The following is a 5,014-nucleotide window of genomic DNA, read 5'->3' as shown; positions in this document are numbered from 1 at the left end:
GGTCCTGTCAATCTCTCTCTGACAAATAAATAAATAAAATCTTAAAAAAAATAAAGTGTTGTATTTACACCATTTACCTATAACATAATTACTGATAAGATTATTAGATTCATTATTTTATTTTTGTTTGTCTGCTCTTCTATTTCCATTTTCCTCCTTTTATTGGCTTTAAGAAATATGTTTCATATTACAATTTAATGTCCTTAAAACCTTATTGCAGTTTAAACTATACCTTTTAGGTGCTGTTTAAGTGGCTGTCTAGATACATATACATACCTAACTTTACACAGTCAAGTTAGAATTAGTATTTTACCTCTTGAATTAAATGTGGGAACCTTACAAACATATAAATGACTGTGTTCCTCACCCCTTTACATTGAAGTTGTTATATGTATTGTACCTACGACACTTTCAGGGTGTGTCAGGCCCCGTGGGACCAGGCACAGGTGGGTGAGTCCTCCCCAGAAATCCTGCTTCTGCCCAACAAACCACTGGGCTTTGGGGGTCACAGAGGGTCAGGGCTGATGGTGACCGGTGTGGGAAGGGCCTTGGGGCGACAGGTGGGAAACTGAAGAGAGAAGGGTACCCTTGCAACTCCATCTGATTCCTTTCCAGGGACCCTCCCCAAACCCTCCATCTGGGCTGATCCTGGCCCCATGGTCACCAAGGGGAGCCCTGTGACCATCTGGTGTCAGGCGTCTCTGCAGACTGATGTCTACTATCTGTATAAAGAGAGTGTCCATGGATCCTGGCCCATGAAGACCCCACAGGATTCCAGCAACAGGGCCAGTTTCTCCTTTGCATCCATAAGCTCACACAATTCAGGGTGATACCAGTGTGCATATCAGAGAGGGAAGAGCTGGTCACAGGGGAGTGACCTCCTGACCCTGGTGGTGACAGGTGAGGGCAGGAACTGGTCCCCTCCCCCTGGGGGGAGGTGAAACCCTTCTCCAAGCCGAAGGAAACAGAGTGTGACCTCAGGAGGACCTCTCGCTCACAGCCCACATCTGGAGCATGTGGGACAATGGCCCCTTTTAACACAGCTCCCTCCTTCTCCAAGAGTGTATGGTACAAATCTTCTTGTTCATTTCTTATCAATCACTCTATCTAGATGGCAAACTGAATGAGTAATTGGAGCTTATGTTACCTCTGGTAATCCTTCCTCCTAGACAGATTGCCTAGTGGGTTGCAGAGATCCCACCATGTCATTCTTAAAAATAATAGATTGCTAGATTGAAGAATAGAAAGTGCTATGGAAATATATAATCCCAAGTCAGGGGCCAGAAGGAGCTGGCTGGTGTGCCGGGATAAAAAGAGAGACCCAGCCTTCCACTCCTCCACGTTCCTGATTCTCAGGACAAAATGAAGCCTCACATGTTTATTTTTGCCTCCTAATTAGATGGAAGGTAAGACTCTGGAGACGCTCACCTCAAGGGATTGAGATGACATTAGCTAGTTTCAGGAACTCCCTAGAGATGAGGGAAGGGAATACTTCAGCATTCCTAGGTCTCCTCAATCACAGGCTCTATTTTTGACTCTCGGGTGTAGCTGATAGCCTCAGACCATCACAAAACAAGTCAGACTCCAGGAGGGATGAGTGAGGAGGAATATATATATATATATATATGCATTCTCCTTCATTTTTATTAACCACATTCTTTGAAGTATACTTCTGTTCCTTATGGAACACAGAATCTGGTTTTGAATAGATGGGGTAAAAATAGGGTCTACTTGGAAACAGATGATGGAAAACAATTCCCTAAACCCTCTCTGGACTCACTGAGCCCTTCTCTCCTCATCCAGTGATACCTGGTAGTTTTCCAGAAATACCATCAGTTTGAGGGAACTCAGGGGTATTTGAAGTGACAACCAGGTGGTGAGCTGCTACACTGGCTCTAAGAAATAATCGGTTTTTAAAAAGCTGTCCTTCGTGGCATTTGCCTGTTTCTTTGGTGTAAATATGCCCATCATGGCCAATATCAAAAACCTGTGTGAATGCTCTGTGTACTGTGGTGGGAGTCATGGATACACTGTCTTTCACATGTGAGTGTGATCCAGCTACCGGCACACCTCACTGGTGACCCCAGCATGCACATATGCCTCCTTCTATTATACTTTTTCCCTTTCTTTTTTAAGTAGGCTCCAGACATAGTGTGGAGCCCTACACAGGGCCTTAAATCACAGCCCTGAGATCCAGACCTGAGCTGAAATCAAGAGTCAGGTGCTTAGCCGACTGAGCCACTCACGCACCCCTCTTTCTATTTTATTTTATTTTTTTTTAAGATTTTATTTATTTATTTGACACACAGAGAGATGGAGAACACCAGCAGGGGGAACAGCAGAAGGAGAGGGAGAAACAGGCTCCCGGCTGAGCAGGGAGCCCGATGTGGGGCTCGATACCAGGACCCTGGGATCATGACCTGAGCCGAAGGCAGACACCCAACCAACTGAGCCACCCAGGCTTCCTTCTCCTTCTATTTTAAATATTTATTTTATTTATTTGAGAGAGATAGAGAGAGAGTAGGGGGAGGGGCCAATGGTGAAGCAGAGGGAGAGGGAGAGAATCTCAACCTGACTCCCCTCTGAGCATGGTCCCTGACACAGGGCTCAATTGCAAGACCCTGAGATCATGACCTGAGCCGAAACCAAGAGTCAGACACTTCTGACTCACCCACCAACGTGACCCTCCTTCTGGCTTCCCAAGTCTCCTTGGAACTGGGGATGTGTGCCCTGCTGACCCTTTCACCTTTTTCCCTTCACGATCCCATGGGTGAGTAAAGCATTCCTCACTCATCATTCCTTACAAACGCTTTTCCCAAATCTCTCTGCATTTTTCTTCTGCTCAAAAGTAAGCTCCCATCAACTCCCTTCACTCCACCATGAGATATGGAGACACAGATTTCATGGACTCGTCTGAGCACACCAGCGCCTGCCTGTCCTGTCTCTGTAAAACACCTGGCTATTGGCTGCTGGGACTATTGCCTGACACCCTTCTCACTGCTCTCCTTCCAGAACTCACAAACCCACTGGCCTCCGTGTTCCCTGGGTATCTGCATGCTCGCATTTCAGTCTGTCTGTTTTGCATCCGACAAAGAGTCCTCAGCATTGTCTTCCAATTTCATGTTCTGCTCTTCGGCTGTGTCTTGTCATGGATGGAAGTAGTAGCTGCATTCTGTTATATCAAGTATTTATTTATTTATTTTTATTTTTTTGTTATGTTCAGTTAGCCAGTATATAGTACTATATGTTCGCTAAGTTTTTCTTTTTTTACCTCCAGAATATTTGACTAATTCATTTCTACATTTTTATCTTATTCCATAATATAACTTCTGTTATGGCATCAAACATTCAATGTTCTTTTCCACTTTTCCGATATTTCACATGCTTACTGTAAAATGAGTTTCCCATATTCCTGCTGTTCCACATCCTGGGCTATCATTGATGACTCTGCACACAGTCTTCCATAGCACTCCTTATCACATTGGGATCAGTCTCTGATGTCCATTCCTGCTGGACACTCACCGCCCACACACCTGAGTTCCAGACACAGTAGAGCACAGGGCTGTCCTGAAGACTGGACTGAAAGGGGTGGATGTTCACAGCCCCACTGACCCTGGCATCCACTCTCCTAAATTAGCATCTGAGCAGGGATGTGTCCAGCAGGTATGGCTCCCGTGGGAGCCACACACTCACACATGGACAGATGCCAGTGCAGGGGTCCACTGGACATAACCACTACACACACACACACACAAAGGGGACATGGCTTAGTGCTGACCTCTGGGCGGGTCAGTGGGCAGAGACATGCCAGTGCCCACCCTGCACATGGTGGAAGGGTCATGTCACTTCCACAGTCACCCAGAAACTATGCATTTCCTGCCTATGATGACCTGGCCACCTGCCTGACTGCACAGAGGCTGAAATCAAATTTGACCACCCCCATCTTGACCCCAGGCACTGGTGGTCACTCAGCTTTGGCCTCTGTTCTATTGTAGTCCCTCTCAGTTCCAGAAATTTTTGTTGCCAACAATTTCAGAAATAATATAAATAGCATTTCTCGGTGTTAAGAGCACATGGGGTCTCTCAAGGACATGTGCATCACTGGTCCACCCTCACTGTGGGGTCTGACACATGGCCTCTGGTGTCTCAACCACACCACTCTTAATCAGGTTGGGAAACTAACAAGATTGATCCCACCCATGTTCCAGGTCCCACTGACCCCACAACCGCTCTGAGGAATGGGGTTCAGGATAGCATGCTATAGGACAAGTCACTGTGCTCAAGATCACCCGGGCAGTGGACACTGGAGTAGTATTTATATTAGAATCAGCTTTGTCTCCCATATCACAGCACTTACCCATGTATTGTCCCCTATAGCTTACTGGCAAGACCCCAGTGTGGGGAGGACGGCTCTGTCCCTGGAACAAGGGGCACCAAGGAGCCAGGAGGGACTCACACAGGTGTGTTCCCATGAATGGGGTGTGGACAGTGTCACAAGAAAGAAGAAAATAGAGAAGTGATAGAAAGCCTCATGGAGGCTGTGACAAAAGAAAGCCCACGCTCCGGAGCCAGGAGAGGGGCTGTGTTTCCTTCCCTATTTGCCTGTATTTCTCCTCTGGGCTCAAGGCCACCATGACCTCAACCTGAGCGGAGCAGAGACATCTGGTGTCTGTGCTGACATGAGCTCCCCAGGACTACAGGAACACATGTCCCCTGCAGCATCTCTGAGATCTGCGGACCCCGTCCATGGTGTGGGCCCCAGGGATGTGCTGAGGTTGAAGGAGACCCATGGGGGGAGGCTCTGGAGGGAAGGACATGACCTGGTCACCTCACCTGGATGGGGCATCTCAGGAAGCCTCGGGGTCCACTTGCTGCACCATCATGGACACCAGAGCCAGGCTAGGTCCTGGGGAGGGGCTGTTCCCCTTCCTGTGGGGCTGCTGACGTGACAACCCCGTGACAAGGAAGATCAGCCTCCGCATGACCACACCCTGTGTGTCTGCCCGTCCTGTGG

This window comes from Callorhinus ursinus, unplaced genomic scaffold (genome assembly GCF_003265705.2).
Source record: "Callorhinus ursinus isolate GAN/ISIS: 27379988/994484 unplaced genomic scaffold, GSC_fseal_2.0 scaffold1328, whole genome shotgun sequence".
Taxonomy (NCBI): domain Eukaryota; kingdom Metazoa; phylum Chordata; class Mammalia; order Carnivora; family Otariidae; genus Callorhinus; species Callorhinus ursinus.
The sequence above is the reverse complement of the archived record's forward strand: the minus strand, read 5'-3'. Positions refer to the sequence as shown.